Source organism: Amblyomma maculatum, chromosome 10 (genome assembly GCF_055883805.1).
Source record: "Amblyomma maculatum isolate TAMU_Amacu chromosome 10, ASM5588380v1, whole genome shotgun sequence".
In the NCBI taxonomy this organism is placed as follows: Eukaryota; Metazoa; Arthropoda; class Arachnida; order Ixodida; family Ixodidae; genus Amblyomma; species Amblyomma maculatum.
The window spans coordinates 129249245-129269082 of NC_139353.1; the positions used below are offsets into that span (position 1 = coordinate 129249245).

The following is a 19838-nucleotide window of genomic DNA, read 5'->3' on the forward strand; positions in this document are numbered from 1 at the left end:
AATGCCATTGTGAATTTTTGCGTTGATGTTGTGTTGATTATAGACTGAATATAAACTTGAAAGCAACATGCGGGTTATGTGGTGTGTTGAAATTTCGTTGATTATCGACTGAATATAAACCTAAAAGCAACATGTGCTTTATGCGTTGTGTTGAAATTCAGTTGATTATAGACTGAATATAAACTTAAAAGTAACATGCGATTTAGGTGTTGACTTTCAGTTGTTCATGCTCGCATTTCATCCAGTACGCTCTGTACTTCCTGAAATACCAGTACTAGTGAAGTGAAGCAAACTTTTTCAGACTGACCAGTTTATTTTATTTCGTGAATTAATAGATTTTCCAGGCTAGCAGGCAGACCAGGCTGATTTTTATGCGGCCCACAGAAGCAGGCAGGTACTTGGTGCACTTGTAAGCTGCAAAAATGGTATAATGAAGATGTCTTAATTTTTCTTATCAGAAGGCAATATGTAGAACACATTTCAGCTCATAAGCATCGTAGTGCACAGGCAATGTATGTATGAGTGGCAGGGTGGAAGATATAATGTAGCATCACACATGCATCATGCCGCATAGATGATGTTGGCCGTCTATATTATATTTGGATACAATTCAAAACGGAGCAGCAAATACCCATCAAAGGAGGCCCTCCATCTAATGGTGTTGAGTGCAATTGTGGCTAATCTTGCGTGGCGCTTATTCTGTGGTGCTATAGCAGAAGCTAGACAGAAAAGGGAAGGAGACGCTTTTTTTACCTTCCCATGGTACATAATTGTTTGGAGTAGGGGTGTGGTTGTGAAGGGTTGGAGGGACGGAATTCAGTATTCGCTATGATTTCATGCTATGTGTTTAACCATCACGTCACGTGAACCGGATAGCACCATTGGATGAGTATTTGCCACGTCTTGAGTTGTATTAGACTATAGATAACACTATGTACACGTTTAAAAAAGGTAAACTTCGCATGGACACAAAAAATTGCTAAAACACAGTGCGTCTCATACTGAATACCAGAAACACCTTAACTTTCAAATAATCTGGCCCAAGTGGTAAAATGTAACTGCACCACAGACCATGCCCACAAAACTGGCATCATAATGACTAGGTTAAAATGTTTTAAGAACACTCAGATGCATTTTCGCAAAAAAGCATTCAAATTCCGTCTTGAACTACCATAGTGCATCATGCATAGGATCATGAACTTCAACAGACAGAGCATAAAGATGTCTTATTCCTATGGCATCTGAAAACGTTTTGCTCTTCACCTGCTGAAGACTTATTTCCCTCTGCAGAATGCCAATTTGCATGCAGATTTGAATTGCAGTCCTGTTTCCTGCTAAAACTAACTCCGTTATTGCGTTATGCAGCGAAAATTTGGCAGCACGAGATAAAGGGCTGCTACTCAGAACATATAGTGTTTTCCATGTGTGATAATGATAGAACCCACAAGAGTGAAATCTATTTCATCACACAGTTCAAACAACATGCATTACTAACTTTCTCCATTACTGCTACAACCCACATGCACGTCATCATATCCACTTTCTGCAACAGAATGAAGTGCAATGTAAATGCTATAAAGTGTGTTGTTGGCTAACTCTACCGCATCAAAGGTGCACAAGCAGATTATACAAATAAAGTTCTACAGTTGTCATCATTACCCTCTTTATCCATATTTTTACATTTGTTTACAATTTATAAGCATGTAGTAACTTACATATGACGGCTTCCAGGTGCACCAAGTCGAGCACCTTTTTCACAATGCGATCAGTTTGGATGTTGTTCCACACCCTATACAGGGATTTGGTCTTTAGATCTGCAGCAAACGAAGTGCAACAGCTGTCTGGAAAATCTTCCAGCACTTGTATGGCCGCAAGGGTGCTTAAGGTGCTCCAAGAGTGCCTTTAGCAGGGCCCCACCTCCAATGTCCACCTGCAAGAGCAGCAATTTAGAAATAAATGGCGTTAGTATAGAAAACAGTGACAATTATCAATCTAGCATATATTACTACTGGTTAAATGACATAAAGCTCAACGAATGCCAAAAATCATGCTTTCACTCGTTTACAAAAAGTGCATAACAAGCCATGTAACCCATCTCAATCCTAGATCTCTTAGGAGAAACATAGACTCAAAATTCGAAATTAAAGTCGAGGGTAAAACCGTTCCTGAAGTAGAACAAATCAGAATCCTCGGCTTCCTTACCCAGGAAAATGGATACAATGACGGCGTCATGAATCAGAAGAATTCCAAATATCTTGAAGCTTGGAGGAACTTTGGTCCTCTCCCTCTCAAGCTTGAGGCTTCCAAGAATGCTGCAAGAGTGTCTATGGCTAACAACAAAATCCCTCCAGTGTCAAACTTTAGAGAAAGCCTGAGTAAATGGTCATGCAAGATTAAATCAATATTCATTCCCCAATATGCTGTTATCACATAAAATGTACAGAATGTATTGCATTAAGCCTCGCTCAAAGGCTGAAGGCAACTTGGGAGGCTGTCGATGAAGATTAACATTGAGAGATAAAAAACAATCTGAATCAGCAATCTTAACCTAATGAAATCAACAATCTGAATCAGCAATCTTAACCTAATGAAATCAGATATTTCAAGGAAAATGACTGGAAAAATGTGCAATGCACTGAACATGTTGTCTTTGATGGCACACTCTGCACTAAATAAATAATGAACTGTGGCAAATTCTATTCAATTCACTGACCTGGCTTCTCAGTGTAAAAGTAATTCCAAGGAAGAAAATTGGTATGTTACACTGAATGACCTAAATCAATATAAAGGCTATGAGGGGCAGTATAGGGGAGCATACGGAATACTTAAGACCCCCTTTAGTCCTTCAAAATTAACTGAAAATGCACAGTTCATAAACATTTTGTATTTTAACACTACTGAAACAAAACCTTGCAGCCAAGAGTGGCTTAGTCAAATAGATATTACTACCATTTTTTCTCTGGCAGTCTGCCATGGCTTTCTTTAATTTTTTTGGATCTACGATGCATGAATGGCGGTGTATTAAAGGAAATTACATATAGCAAGAAAAATGACGTAAAGAGCTCGATGGAGACAGTATATTATGAACCCATTTTCAGCTAACAGGTTTACGCCAACCTCACAACAATCAGCGGATGTCAATGTCTGGATGTCCTTTATGAAAAACAATATATCTGACTGTCTTACTCGAGTTGCATCAGGCTGTAGATAAGTCTCGTGGCCACCTCTATAATGAGAAGCCCCCCCAATATGTACACATACTTTTTCATGCGCCCTTTTCATTGCTTGTTTATGGCATGTAACACAGCAATGATGTGTTTATCATTAGCTATTTCCCTGAGACCAAATCATGCAGTCAATTTAAAAACTATTCATGCAGCATGCAGAGTCGTCCAGGAAGAAAGGGTACTGTAAGGAAGAAGATGATACAGCGGCGACACTGACTATGAAGACGCCATAAGCTGGCAGGTGCACTGAGAGCTCAGACTGTCTTCATCGTGGTTAGCGTCGGCGTTGTATCATCTTCTTTACAGTAAGTACCGTTTCTTACTGGATGGCTGCATGTTGTTACCCCCAATAAATACCTCTTCAGTACAATCAGTTTGAAAAAAGGAACGCAAAATCATTTCTATTTCTTCAATAAAGTTTCAAATAAATTAAGGATACAGCAAGAGGAATTTTAGTTAGAAAACGTTACTGGAATAAGTGTGCTTGTATACTTTGTATACTCACACGTACCACACTGAAGATAAATGCACCAAACTATAACTTACCAGCAGCTTTTTGAGCTTCCTCAAGGTGTTTTACGAGTTCTTCTGTCTAGGTTGCTACTCCCCCAAAGCTCTGCTTCCCGCTCCTTCAGCCATGGTAGTAACAGCATGTGTCGTTCTGAAAATACTAAATTAATTATTATAGTTAACAAATTAAGACGTATAGTAATGTGGGGAACTTTGCAGACACCAGAGACAAGTAGATGAAAGTGCCGCTTATCCAAGCAACACAGAGATGTGGGGCAGTAGCCTTGTTAAAGTTCAGGGACACAGGTTGCCGCACAACCTACTACTCCTGTATAACACACTGTACTTGTTTTACGCACCTCTCATGCTTTGCCCTTTGCCCGCTCGCACTGTATTTTTTAATTAAAAACCTCTTACAGATATCCAAACCAAAGAATGGGGCAACGAATCTGCGCAAACTTGCACCGTCTTGCACGCTGCATTTGGCTACTAATGCCCGACCTACCTCTTTTTGTTTGCATGGAGTCTGCTCCCTTTAGAGACAGAAGTTCTTGCGGTTCTCTTCACACAGGCAGGCTCAACCAAAGTGAAATTTTTCCTCATAAAGCGCATACGGGGTTTGAGCAAAAAAAGGTAGACATGAAAATTTTCTCACTGTATTTCTGCTTTAGAATGATGCGTGTTAATTACTAAACATTTATCACCGCATGAGGTTCATCTACACCCACTAACGGCACATAAAGGGATTGTCACTACGAATGCCGCGATGTTAAGTCTGTGACCACGCTGCAATTAATTATCTAGAGCACTAGATAATATATCACCGGTCAAAATCACGGATTTCACTCATATCTGTGCGATAGATACCACTCCGTGTTACAATTAAGCGTTCAAGCCAGCCACAATGCACGCGAATACAATAAAAAAAAAAACAAAGAGGCGCTTAAACTTGAGGAAGCTGACCAAAAGAGACGCAACACAAGTTGACAGATGGAACGCTGTCCTGACACGATGCTGGCAACTCTTCTTTTTTTTAATAAGCGTTTTCCAACGACACGCCGGGGATTACAGTTAGCATTTTCGCCCTCGAAGATGCTATGCGCTTCATATAAACGCTTGCAAGTCTGCCCCATTTTCTCTTCCACGAATACGTATTTGACTATCGTACATAATAGGGAACACGGTGGAAGAAATCTTAACAGTGTCAACAAAGGCCCGAAAATGCACGCCCATACATAAAAAAAAAAAATACTGACCCTGCTCGAGAAGTTCTGCCGGTGCCGTTGGTTTTCCTGCTTTCCAGAAGATGTTGAAACCCGTCCTTTGAAGGTCCTTGATTCTATTATTCTGTCAAAAAACGGAGATAGGCCTATTTCGTGGTCGGCGATCGCAGTTACGATGTAAACATCTATTTTTTCTTCTTCAGCCCACTTGACTACAATATGAGGGAGGTCTGAGACTTCCATACTGTAAGCGTCTCGTGCGCATCAATTATAAAACGATTCTACGCTACGAAACAGCTACGAAAAAACAAATTCACTTGTATTCAACGCAGCACCTAGCAGCAGCGTGCAATCTCTGAACACCCAATATTATTAACTGTCAATAGTTCCACTGCCAGGTCCTTTGTAAATGAATCTATGGCGCTGAAGTCGGATGCGCATAAATGTTTTGACACGCGTGTTTAAAATTCATAATTATATGCATTATTGTTCATTTTTCGTGCATAACAAGAAATATGCTTAACGTTTTTGTGAACAGTGATTTGGAGGAAAAATAATCATGCGTCCACATGCAAAAAAAAAGGCAATACTGGTGGCTCTGCAATCTAAAACGATTAAATGCACACAGCGAGCTTTGTCACTGTAGCCGTCGCAATAGTTTTTTAGTGTTGGCTTGTTTTGGCGTTGTTATTCGCAGTTGTCTCTTTCGGAAAGGCTTTGTGTTGTGTTTTCTTTAGCGTATTGTGAGCTGTATTTCGAGCCTCGTGTCGAAGTGAATAATCGTGTGCAATGAATGGTGTATGCCCATGCGTGCAGACATGCTCATTCGGTCTAAACCTCGTCGGACTCTATGCAGTCGGCGTAGTAGTCAGCACTGTATGTCGGAAATAACCGAGGACTGCGTAAACAAATTTTACCATAGTAATTTGCGGTTCTAGTGATTGATAATTGATGAATGTGCGATAAGAGATGACAAGTTAACATTGTAATACTTGATTAATAGATAAATAAGACAAAAAATTGGAGAAAGGTGGCCCAAAGTGCCAACGCTTAGAATTAAGAGCCAGTTAGTGATTTATGATGCTAAGTAAGAAAATTAATTACTGACTGATAAGTTATTTCAAATAATAAAAATGATAAACGCATTCATTGCTTTGAAACTGCTCAGAATAGAAATCCAATATTTTATGATGGTAATTATCCGTGTATGAAGTAAAAAAAAAAAGAAACAAGGTTTGAAAGGTAAAAGCATCGTCCGTGTGGAAACTCTACTGCAGCATACCATTAACGGCGCAGCTTAAGCGTACCCTGAATTTTTGTAGGTCTTTCGAATGCTTACCACTGCCTGTTATTCGCGCTGTAAGTGATTTTCCTATACCGAAATCTAGAAGCGACGTGCGTAGCTTCATCGGGCCTTGCTCATATTTCCGGCGATTTCTACCAAACGTCGCAGAAGTCGGCCGTCCACTCACGCAGCTTGGGAAAAAAAGGGGTCTCCTTTACCTGGGGCCACGAACAATCGGCCGCCTTCGTCGCTCTTATTGCCCACCTCACCGGTCTGCCAGTGTTGGCTCACTTCAGTCCGTCAGCGCCCACAGAAGTACGCACCGACGCAAGTGGTCATGGAATTGGTGCCGTTCTCGCACAACGTCAGCTCGGTTTACCTCGCGTCATCGCCTATGCCAGCTGACTCCTCTGTGCGGCCGAACATAATTAGTCCATGACCGAACGTGAGTGCTTAGCCCTAGTTTGGGCCATTACACAGTTCCGCCCTTACTTGTATGGGCAGCCATTCACAGTACTCACTGACCACCATGCATTGTGTTGGCTTTCCACACTCAACGACCCTACTGGCCGCCTTGGACGTTGGGCCTTGCGCCTTGAGGAGTACAATTTTTCAGTAGCTTTATAGGTCTGGCCAGTTGCATCGAGACGCGGATTGCCTGTCCCGTGATCCAGTCGACCCGCCAAGCCAACTTGAATGTGACAATGACGCTTGCGCGCTCTCTATTTCTGACTTTTCCAATATTCGCTGGGAGCAACGCCAGGACCCTCAGCTTCGCGAAATTAATAATCGCCTTAGCGCCGATCGCCATGACCCTTCCCTTCGTTTGTTTGTGCTCCACGACGGCACTTTATACCGGCACAATATGCGACCTGATGGCCCCGACCTTCGACTAGTAGTCCCTCAGCACCTACTCACAGCTGTCCTTGAACAGCGTCACGACGTTCCCACAGCAGGTCATCTAGGCGTCTCTCGCACATACGATAGTATGCGCCCTCAGTTCTTTTGGCCAGGCCTATACCGCGCAGTCCGCCGCTTCGTGGCTGCTTGTGCCGCTGTCAAGGTCGGAAATAGCCGTCAGTTTTACCAGCTGGACTGCTGCAGCCGATAGACATCCCCATAGACTCATTTTCTCGAGTAGGTCTTGATCTTCTGACGCCTTTTCCACTGTCCGCATCGGGGTACAAATGGATTGCGGTGGCCACTGATTACACCACACGCTACGCGATCGCACGAGCAATACCAACCAGTTGTGCAACTGATGTCGCTGTTTGCCTCCTCAACGACGTTATACTAGTCCACGGAGCTCCCCGCCAGCAGCTCACCGACCGTGGCCGTTGCTTTCTTGTGCGTATAGTCGACGAGATCCTACGATTGTGCAACGTTCGTCATTCTTTCAAGACTGCTTACCATCCACAGACGAACGGGCTTACTGAACGCCTTAACCGGACATTAACTGACATGCTGTCTATTTACATTTCTAATGACCACCGCGACTGGGATATAACGCTGCAATTTGTGACATTCGCATACACTTCGTCGCTTTACGATACTACCGGCTACTCCTCCTATCTTCTATACGACCGTGAAACTCCGCTTCCTTTTGACAGCCTGCTCCCTTCGGCCGCCACTGCCAGCTCATATGCTCGTGACGCCATAGCCCGAGCTGATGCTGCCCGTGTTGTTGCTCGCAGCCGACTCGCAGCCTCCCAGCACTCCCAGAAACGTCGCTATGATTCCTGTCATCGCAACACACAGTATTCTTGCGGCTGTCTCGTGCTGCTTTGAACCCCAGTTCGCCGCGTTGGCCTCTCGGAAAAACGTTTGCCCCGTAATATAGGACGCTACCGCTTTTTACAAGTGACTCCAGTGACATATGAAATTGCGCCCTTGCACCCCGCAACGCATAACTCTACACCACGCACCGAGACGGTCCATGTTGCATGCCTCAAGCCGTACTACACGGACCCCGGTTTGGACGCTAGTACGCACCGGGACGGTGCTCTTCAGCCGGCGGGGTAGTGCTACATTAGGCGTTGCATGTGCTGGAATCCGCATAAGGACAGAAGAAGAAGGTCGGGAGTTTTGGTGAAGCGACGTGCGAGCAGTGTCGGTTGGTGCCCGGTTAATGCTGCTGTGTTTTTGTGTACTGTGTGCGGAGGCATCTTGGACTAATCTCTTGGCCTTACCTTGACACGTATCAATATGTTTAAATTTGTAATATGGATGCCTCGTAAAACAATTTATCTCGTTTTGCATTCTGAGCGCGTTATTTTGAAGACGCGGTTAGTTCTACACAGGCGGCCGAGATATTTGTTTCATTAATAGGTACCGGACAGCTGGACTGCTGCCATAGCCTCACGGCACCTCACCAGTGGCCCGAAAGCGCAGGCTGCCGCCGGCACATTGAGACAGAAATCTGTCGTTTGCCTTTTGTGGAGATTGCTTCGGTGCTCAAATTCTTAAGTGATGTGCGTGCATATGTCTTTTGGAGAGCAGAAAGTTATGCCAGTTGTGTGAATATGTCCCTTGAAACGAAGTGTGGCCAAACGTGTGCGTTGTTGGCTGCACCGACAGCTGCACAAACGCGTCGGATGCTTGTCAGTCGACTCATATCTAAGAGTTTTCTCACAAACTTGACCGGTGGGTGACTTGGACACGATTGTAAGCTTGGAAGCTTTCAAATCTTGGTGCAACCGGAAGCTTTGTGCCTTCTGTTCCCCAGGAGTGATGGCACGGGAGTCTGAGCCGAAGCTGCACTCATGAGTGTGTAGCGTTGTCGTCATACTATTGACAGTTACGTTATTGATGTTACATCTCCGGCATTTTCCCGCCTGTTTGCTTGAAAAGGGCGGCACAGAAAAATAAAAGACAGCTGCAATCGCGGTTAAAGCCGCGTTACGCTCGTCATTGATGTTCAGATGTAATGCTTGCACAGATACGATCACTAGCATATTTATAGCACATTTAATTTTATGCCCTCACAAAATGAGCAGCATATGAGACAGGAACAATTGGCATCGCCATGAATGAGTTGCCTTGTTTCATCTCTTCGTTTTTTAACCAATATCAGCGTGCTAAGTCTGGGTTGAGTCTTCAGATTGGTTCAGGTTTGTCTGTTGCATGCCCTTCAAGCGTAATAATGCACTCAAAGCAATGCTCATTTAATATTACATGTGAGAAAAGCTGCTATTAGCGTCATATGAAAAGCCACCGACGAGGAAATTTAGTTTATAGTAAAGACCATAAACGCAGCTTTTCTTTTCTTTTGGAAGTCACGTAGACTTCCTTTTGGAATGTTATATAGGTGTCGAACACATGTCCTCTCGATTAGCAAGCATTTCTGTGTGGTTTATTTCGAATTCGCGTTGCAAACACCGGTTTACGTGCTTTATCAGTTGCTCCCATTTATCTCTCCCGCCTACACACGGTGTTTTTTATTGGCCCTCTAGTGTACAGATCGCTGCCGGAATACGACGGAGTAAGAGGAAGCCATTTTACATCGGATAAATTGTTCATATATCACACGCTATAAAACAAATTGACAGAGTGTGTGACAAGGTTCTTTTACGATCGTCCAGGAATCTTAACGTCCAATGAGAAAACTACATACATAGATGTATCCTTTCACGTTGATCGAAAGGCTTCTACCGTGCGCAGCTATCGGCCCCACAAATTTGCGGCACGCTCAGAAACCATGTCATCTTAGGGAAAGAGCAATCATTGCTAGTGCTGTAGCATTGAAACGCTCTCTTAGTTGCTTGGCGGCCTATCTGACGCAAAACATCACGATCTCTATTTTTATTCCATTGTACTTTGCGGTTTAGCAGTGTTGGACAAACGTTCTGGACTTGTGCCATCAATCAACATGAACTTTCAGCGTTGGGGGCAGGCCTAAAATAATAAAATCAAAAGATTCCTTTGACCGCATCTATCATAGCAGGTTTTCACAATCTCCGCAGCATATCGAGAGAAACATATTTATATAATGCAATTTCAGAAATCAATCATCTCTAACAGCTCCGACAAGTTAAGCAGGATCAAACAAAGCATTATTGTATATGTAAAGATAACGCATATGTGGTATTAGTCATTTCGCTCATATGATGATTAAGTTGGTAGCCTCAGGGCTATGTTCAATGAACCAGGGTAGCATAACTGCGTAATAAGTCCTGACATTTTTTTCTTTGATTTAGGCGCCAAAAACGAATCCTATCTCCTGCCTTGTTTGCTTATTTTCTCTTTTTTTTCCAGCTGTCGATTAAGGGAGAAGTTGTAAAATCGTCAGCTATAGTGTTCGAACCTATTGTCAAATAACATGGATATAGCGTCTTCTTAAATCTCATGAGCGATTACAACTATCTGGTCGGCGGTAATTGAACTTCCCATGGGTTCATCGGAGTCGTGTTCATAAGCGTCTAACGAAGTCGTTCCTTAGGCATGGATAAATTGAGTGGGCGGCATTTTCGAATATGACAGAAATACCATGCGATGGGCGGTTTAGAGAAACGCATTCCCTGCCGAGGACGGCTTTTTCATTTATCAAGATTTCCTATAAAAAATACTCTGTGTGTTTATTAAGCTTTGAAAGCCACATCGCAGAACTACGCGTAGAAACATTCCGCTCGCCGAAAGGAACCGGCTGCGCCGCTTCACTACCTCGATGTTCCGGTGGCTAGCATTTTACAGCAGGCGGCGCTGTTCCGATGAGGAGAGAGTGCTGCCGCACAACGGGCGTCCGGCCCCTATTGCCCAATGCACCACCGCTATCTGTTGGTACGAATGAGGAAACAACGCAATTGCGACCACAGTGTATATTCCCATTGTCAAGAAAAAGTAGAAAAGCGTGCTGTATTCTTCCCAGCATCGAAGGCGTATACATGTACTGAACGTACGCTGGTGCACTAGTTGCCATACACGTCGCAAACTAGATTCCAGGCTCTCTCCAGCGGTATCGAAAGCAAGAGGAGAAGAGTAAAACGTTTGAATAAATGATCATGTTAAAGGGTGAATCTTCAGTCTTATTTGGCCCTGTTGCGTTTCACATTAAAAGGCACCATTCCAACAGTCGTGCTCTGATAAAAAAAAATTCAATTTTTGATTCCTTGAAAATATATTGTGTCTGATTGCTTGCCGCAAGTACTAATCGGTCATTCTTAAAGAGCCTCAAAAGTACATCTAAAGAAAGCAAGCGGACCCCTCTAGTCGTATCCATATCGTCGCTCAATGGAATCGACTGAGTATCGTTGAGCCCTGATGCGTTCAGTTGCGCATGCCCGAAATACAGTCTAGCGAGCCCTCTACATATTGAATTTATTTGAAAGTTGAAACCAAGGTTAGGAATGTGTTTACCACGATACTTAAAAAATTGCTGCAAGAAATAAAAAATGTTCAGACAGCAAAATTGATTTACGAATTTTGTGTATTGATGATGCTTTAGGTTTGGCGTCAGTTTTGCGTCTAATTCGAACTCACACCAGACAGTTTAGCCCAAATGCGACAATAGCAATACTAATATAAAAAAGAATCTGAAGGGAACAGCCACCGTAATTATCATTACTTTATCTTTGTGTCCTCATACGCTAGCGGAACATTTGTTCTATTATGTCAGCTGACGGCGCAAGAAAGGACTCAAAAGGATCGAATTGGAAGCAAGGCTTGAAAAAGCTGTGCAGCGATGCTTGGTGAAAAAATGACCGCGTTTTTCCATCCTTTAGCAGTTCTAAGGGTTTTTTTAAACTCTAATGTTTACCTAATTAACTAAGACGAGTTCTACAAAATGATTTTATTATTCAGTTTTGGGTCATGGTGATTTCATAAAAAACACAATTCACAGTTTTTCTCTCTCCAACTGCCTCCCATGTGGCATTGTTTCTGGTATTTAAAGAAAGCCCGCGACATATAAGAAAATTTCACGTCAGTGCAAGTATCCGCTATATAACGGTAGTCCTCCCAACAACTTCCGGGCGAACAAAATGCTTGCAATAACCGCGAAGCAGCCGCCGCTGAATTCCGCGGGCTGCACCAGGACACAAAGGAATGGAAGCCTCGTTTACATTACGCGACTTAAGCGCTTTTTTTTTTGCATCTTGTTCTCGCAATGTTAGATGGATAAAAACGCCGTTCAAGTTGGGTATTGGTAGCCTACCCGCAGCTTATCGCTGATCATTACTCGGCATTTCCGTGGTCCAGTAGCATGTGATGACGCAGTTTTTAGACTTGCTGACAGTGGCTTCGGCCCCTCAATTTGAAAGGGCGAGAGTGCACATTTCATTTAGTCAAAACGCTTTTGGCAGGGCTATACTTCTAAAAGTACTACGAGGTGCACTGCATCGCAACAAACAATATTTGAATGTTTGTAACAAGCTTCAGTGTTCATCTGGTTTCAAATGGCTTGTTGAAGATAAATGTATTGTAAAGAAGACGAAGAACAGACAGCGCTGTGGCATCGCCACTACCAACTCTTGACTTCGGCGCCCATCTCTCGCGCTGAAGCGTGGCCTTGCAGCTGGCAATTTGATCCTGCTGTGCCCGAACTACTGGCAGCGCGAGACGTTCGAACCAACTATTAAATCCACATTTCACTTGGTGGAGGTCAATCTAATGTTCCCTCTACCCATCTTGCCCTGGAACTTCGCAGCAGAACATTGACTACCCCAATTACCGAGCCGACTTCATTGCACCTAGCTCCGCCCGTCACCTGCACAGGTTCCCTTCGCCAACGGGACCCCACTACCTTCAGTGGAAGCAGCGATGACGACGTCGACGATTGGATGTCCGCTTACGAACGGGTCAGCCGTCACAATAACTGGAACGACAATCGCAAGCTCAACAATGTCATCGATCGTTCGCTTGAATGACATAGCTAACTCGTGGTTTCGGAACCACTAGTCGGACTTTACCCCCTGGGCTAAATTTAAGACAAAATTTTTTTATGTGTTTGGCCACCCCGCCGTCTGAGAACTCCGCGCAGAACAGCGTCTCCCGTTGTGAGTAGAGATGACCGGAGAAGCGTTCACCAGTTACATTGAGGATATTGTTGATTTGTGTCGCCGCGTTGACCCGACCATGACCGAGGCCTTTAAGATACGTCATATCCTCACAGGAATTGATGACGGCGCCTTCAATATCATCATCGCCAAAGGCTCCACTACAGTCAAAGAAATCTACGACCTCTTTGAAAGCTATGACGAGCTCCGCAAGGAGCGCGTTTTGATTTGCCGGCCTCACGCTTAACTCGCTTGACTTGCCGCGGAGAGGGAGTCATCTAGCCTCTCCGAAGACATCAAGGATTTTGTACGTCAGAAGGTCGCGCAACAACTGTCCCTGCAGTCATATGTTAAGGAGTCGTCACCTACTGGCCTTGTTCCGGAGCTTCGCCATGCAATCCAGCGACATGTCTCTGAAGTCGTCCCTAATCCTTTCCCTCAGTCAGCTCCGGTCGCACGCTCAATGCCAATCTCCACGCCCAAAATTTCATCGGTCGGCGTTGAGCCACTGAGCTGCGCTCCAGCATCCGCGCCGACTCCTCCTCAGGTACAGTGTCGTACGTATGCCGAAGTCACTTCACGTCCACCTCCTGATCCAGCCTTTGCCTATGCTTCGCCCCCTATGCGTTCGGCATCAACAGCTTTGGCTCCCCCCTTGTTTTAGACACCATCTCTAAGGCTCACTTCAGACAACAAGCCTATGTCTACCGCTGCGGCATCCCTGGGCACACTACACACTACAGCCGGCGCCGCTTAAATAAGACCTTTGCTCCATGGCCGGCGCCACCTTATTTGCCCCCCTCCCCCCAGTTCCCAGCCCCACCGGGTCTTTAAACACTTCCGAATCCTTCGGACTTCCTCTCTCGTCGTTCGTCATCACCACATCGCCGCCCCTATTCGCCAATGCGCCGACGACCCGCTACCCAGCCAGAAAGCTAACCACCGCGGGTCGCAATGCAGGAACTACGTATTCGACAGAATTTCCAAGTCCTCATCTTAATTATGCAAATATTATAGCTGCGATTGTTGAACGTGTTCATACTCTTGTGCTCGTCGATACCGGTGCCGCTGTATCAGTTATCAGCCCAAAACTCTGCCACTCCCTCCAAAAGATGACTACGCCTCTCGAGGGACTATCGTTTCGTGCCCCATCCGCTCAGAGTATACAGCCGACAGCTGTCTGCAACGCTCGCGTGTCATTGCTACACCCTTGCACATCATCGAATTCATCGTTCTCCCCACATGTTCTTATCACATCATTCTCGGCTGGGATTTTTCGTCCCAGCATTATGCTATCATTGACTGCGCCAGTCCTCAAGTAGAGCTCATTGAACCAAGTGATGCACGGTCAGATGACCTGCTCCACGAGCCGTGTCCTCGTTTGGCGGCCAAACTCCTCGTAGCTCATGACACAGCCATCCCACCCGTTAGGGCTGTTCTGGTTCCCCTAATTGCCTCTTTTACCACCACAGCGACAGTCCTCTTCGTGCCCGGTAACGTTGTCTGCCGCCGCCGCTACTTACCGCTCCCGTTTGCCGTCCTTGAAATGAAACGGCGCTTGCAACTTCTGGTAGCCAACCCTCTCGCATCTCCCGCTAGGTTGATCGAAAAGAAGTGTCTCGGCCGCATCGAGCCCGTGGACCCTCTGTTCGCCTTTGTTGATGTGTCGGTACCTGTTTGCCAAGTTGACGCCTTGATTCGAACTCGTGTGGCTTCCGATCCGCTGCAGCGGGATCTTTTCGACTATTCTGTCGACAGCGCTCAAGATCCGCGCAGCCGCGAGCAGCATCTTGGCCTTGTACACCAATTCCGCTCCTCCTAAGATAGGTAGGTAGGTAGCAACTTTAATGATTCAAAAAAGAACCAAGTGAGGGGGGGGGCAATGGGAAGTGAGGGAGCAGGACGACGATGGGCCCTCAGGCCGCTCTAGATGGCCGGGCACTTGAGCTTCGGCGACCCCTCGGGCCCAGCTCACTGTCAGAAGCTGTACCTCCGGCAGGAAGCTGCGCAGAGCAGGCTCCCATCGCTCCTGATTTCTTGGCCCTTTCCACGGGGGCTTGGGTTTGTTCGGGCAGTTCAGGAAGACGTGAGTAAAGTCGGCTCTGGTGCTAGGACACAAGTGGCAGTGAGGAGAGGTTTCGCCACGGTTTATAACAGAGAGAAAGAAAGAGGTCATGACTGTGGCCCTCTGAAGTCTGCGCCAGAAAGCCTGGTCACTTTTGGGAAGAGATTTATGCGGAGGAGGGTACAGCAGGCGGGAATTTCTATAAAATACGGTGAGGTCGTGGTAGTTAAGAAGCCGATCTCTGGCACTGCGAGACGACGGCACCAGGTCGCTCTCAGCCCGGTTGACGAGTGCTCGGGCTTGGGAGTGAGCGGCCGTGTTGCGTGGGCGTTCGCTGTGCGCAGGCACCCAGAGGAGGGTGATGTGGTAATTCAGTGGAGGGGATGATGCTAGAATGTTTACGGCTGGGGAGTGGATTTTGCGATGGGCATAATTACTAATTGCTGTTTTGGAGTCTGATCAGATATACTCAGCAGCGGAGTGTGCGATTGCTAGGGCAATTGCTGCTTCTTCAGCTATCAGGGAATCCTGCAAATTTGGAATGGACGCACTGACTATCGTGTTGTGGAATCCATCCACGACGGCTAATGCGAAAGCTGGTCGGTTTGAATATTCAGCCCCGTCTACGTAAGCTGCCGGAGCGCCAGGAAGGTAGTGCTTGTGCAAAGCCTTGGCTCTAGCTTTCCGTCTCTCACGATTATGCTCCGGGTGGGTATTTTTAGGAAGAGGCGGAATGTAAAGATTGTTGCTAACAGCGGTGGAAGGATTGCGCGTGGCCGAGGTATGACCGGGTAGGTTTATCCCAATTCGGCGCAGAAGAATTTGGCCGGTTTCGGTATGTGAGAGTCTGTGGTACTGACTAATGAGGTGAGCTTCTACCAGCTCTCCTAAGGTGTTGTGAACCCATAGTTGAAGTAGTTTTTCAGTAGGCGTTGATTTAGGGAGGAGGAGAGCGCTATTGTAAGCTGTGGGGATAAGTCTGCTGAGTTGCTCGACCTCTGTGGGTGTGAGGTAGAGGTAAGGGATGGAGTAGGTGATCCTGCATAGGCAAAATGCTTGAATGAGGCGACGTGTGTCTGCTTCCCTCATGCCGCGATGGCGATTGGCGATACGCTTAATTAGTGAGGCTGTATTCAAAATGGCAGCACGAATTATTTTATGGTCTCGGCGTTGGAGCCGTTGTAAGAAATACTGAGACCTAAAATTTTCATTCTATTGACCCTGCGGATGGGGTGTCGTTTAATGTGACTTGAATATTAGGGGGTTTACGTTCTTTTAGGTCCATGACTATGAGCTCAGATTTAGCTGCCGAGCAGCTTAGACCAATGCTGCTTGCATGCGTAGCAACAGTGTCAGCTGCCAGGTGAAGTTTGGATTCTATTTCGCCATGGTTGCCGGTATTGACCCAGATGGTGACGTCATCCGCATACAAGAAGTGGTGGATGGAAGGAATTTTGTCAAGATCCCTCGCTAACGGAATAAGAGTAATGCTAAAAAGAAATGGGGACAAAACTGCTCTCGGGGGCGTTCCCTTACTGCCTAGCGTGAAAGGGCACGTTTTTACTGTGCCTAATTGTAGGCAGACGGATCGGTTGCTGAGAAAGGCAACATATTCATGCGTGCGAGAGCCCACGTTTAGGTCGCTCAGTGTTTGTAAAATGGAGGAGTGGGCAACATTATCAAAGGCCTTCGTCAGGTCCAATGCAAGGATAGCTCTGGTGATGTGAGGGAAAACGGGATTGAGCACATCCTCCTTATATTGTAACATGACGTCTGAGTTGACAGGCCCACGCGGAAGCCAAGCATGGCGGTGGGGAAAGGCTGGTTTTGCTCCATGTATCGGTTAAGTCGATTTAGGATTACGTGCTCCATGACTTTACCTGTGCAGGAGGTGAGAGATATTGGTCTGAGATTCTTAAGGCCTAAAGGTTTGTTAGGTTTTGGTATGAAAGTTACCTTGGCTGATTTCCATTCCGGGGGCAGCGTGCCCTGGTCCCAGTGTTGATTCATGTTCCTAGTGAGAGAGGCTAATGATTTTGCGTCTAAATTTCGTAGCGCTTTGTTAGTTACTCCATCAAGACCTGGTGCGGACGTGGTGCGGAGCCTACCGAGGGCAGCCCATACCTCCGCCTCTTTGATGGGAGCGTCCAAGTCTGAATTGGGGGTTCTTTTGTAAGCCGGTAATGGTTCCTGCTTTAGGTCGGGGAAGTATGTGGCTTTAAGAGCTGCTTCAACGTCTTGCCCCTGTTTCTCCGCCTCGTGCAGTAGTTTGGTGATTTAATAGAAGATACATCTGGGCGAGTTGGTATGTTGACATGATAGAAAAACAGCGCAACAGACGTGGACGGAGGTGAACAAACAGGACAGGCGCTGAACTCACAACTGAAGTTTATTGAAAAAAAACACAGATATAAAACCCAGCCAAGCAGCACCAAACCGTACATTAAACAAGAAAATCATGATGACCCCCCCCACACACACACACACACACCACGTTCAAGAAACTCAACCTCATTATCTGTTAAAGCGATTGACGGTTCACTAACGCATTTTGCACCCAATCGAATGATATGCCTGGCCTTAATGATATCCCGGTTAATCTGTGCCGGATGGGCATCCAAAATAACTGTCTGTGTTAGGGAAGGATGGCAGCCGTCACATCCCTTACAGTGTACAACCAGATTAGATCCTTTACCAATCTAATATCTGTGTTTTTTTTCATAAACTTCAGTTGTGAGTTCAGCGCCTGTCCTGTTTGTTCATCACCTCCGTCCACGTCTGTTACGCTGTTTTTCTATCATGTTTGGTGATTTGTTTATTATTTTCTGACCGCGAGGAACATGGGTTAAGCATATGGCTGAGGAGGGACCACGAGTTCTTCATGTGTAGAGCGCCGTCTAATCGGTTACTTAACTGATTCCATTGCTGTGACGAGAGCTCGGCCGCGTGTTCGGTGATGAGCTGGAGCGTTTGCGCCATTTTCCGTTTTAATTTGCGATTATGTTTTTGCCTGAGCCATCGTTTCTCTAAATTCTGATAGGCCTCCCAGAGGTGGAGTAGTCTGCTGTCAACTGGATCGCCAATATGTTCTGCCGGGGCCATTTTTTTTCGCTAAGGGATACATTCCGTAGGAGCTTAGAAGTCCAGTCTATATAGTCATGAATTTCTTGTGCCGGGTTTTGGTCTCTAATTTTTCGGAACTTGTCCCACAATCTTATTTGGGCTGCACGACGACCGTTTCCCACTTCATCGACACTAGCGCTCATTCGCCTCTCCATCAGCGGCCGTATCGTGTGTCCCCGACTCAGTGCCGTGCTATTGCCCAACAAGTCGATGACATGCTGCAGCGAGAAGTAATTAGAGAACTCTGTAGCCCATGGCCGTCTCCTGTGGGCCTAGCTAAGAAGGATGGAGCAATGCGATTTTGGTGTTGATTATCGCCACCTCAACAAAATTACTCGTCGTGATGTGTACCCCCTGCCACGAATCGCCGATTCCCTAGACTGCTTGCAAGGCACAGAATTTTCCTCACTTGACTTGCGCTCCGGGCACTGGCAGGTGCCCATGGCAGAGACGGATCGTGCTAAGACCGCCTTAATTACCAAATACGTACTATACGAATTTAATGCTATGCCATTCGGACTCTGTAACGCCAAGCCACATTTAAAAGGATGATGGACACCGTACTGCGCAGCCTGAAATGGAAAATCTGTTTATGCTACCTCGATAATATCGTCGTCTTTTCAACAGAGTTCCCGACCCACCTGACTCTACTTCGACAGGTCTTCACCGCCTAACCCGCGACGGTCTTCACCTGAACCTCAAAAAGTGCCGCTTCGGTTCCCGCCAGCTCACAATACTCGGATATGTTGTGCGCAAGATGTTCTGCCTGATACTGAGAAGCTGCGCGCCGTTGTTGACTTTCTGAATCCGACCACTTTGAAACAACTGCGAAGCTTCGTGGGCCTCCGCTCGTACTTTCGTCGTTTTGTTCGGAATTTCGCAACCATCATAGCCCCCCTTACACAGCTATTGAAAGGCACCCCTAACATTTCGTCTTGGTAGCTGGCCTACGAGGATGCATTCGCGACGCTGCGCAATGCTCTGACGTCTCCGCTAATCCTTCGCCATTACGACCCTACTGCACCTACAGAACTTCACACAGATGCCAGTGATGTCAAACTCGGCACCATCCTCGCCCAGCGCAAGCCTGGCTTCTCCGAATACGTTGTCGCTTACGCAAGCCGTGCTCTTGCCAAAGCCGAGTCCAACTACTCCGTTACCGAAAAGGAGTGCTTAGCAATCGTGTGGGCTGTAACGAAGTTCCGCCCTTACATATACGGCCACTCCTTCGAGGTAGTTACAGATCATCACGCTCTCTGCTGGCTGGCGTCTCTCAAGGATCCGTCTGGCCGTCTCGGGGTTGAGCTCTCAGTCTTCAGGAATTCGACATGCGTGTAGTGTACCGCTCTGGCCACAAGCAGTCTGACGCCGACGATCTCTCGATCACCGGCGCGCTTACCTGATCCATCGTCCCCT

At 46.2% G+C, this 19838-nt stretch overlaps 1 pseudogene; it reads right to left on the bottom strand.

The window, feature by feature from the left end:
- Positions 1-328: 328 nt before the first annotated feature.
- LOC146177454 (uncharacterized) lies at positions 329-18865 on the bottom strand (annotated as a pseudogene).
- Between the last annotated feature and the right edge of the window lie 973 nt (positions 18866-19838).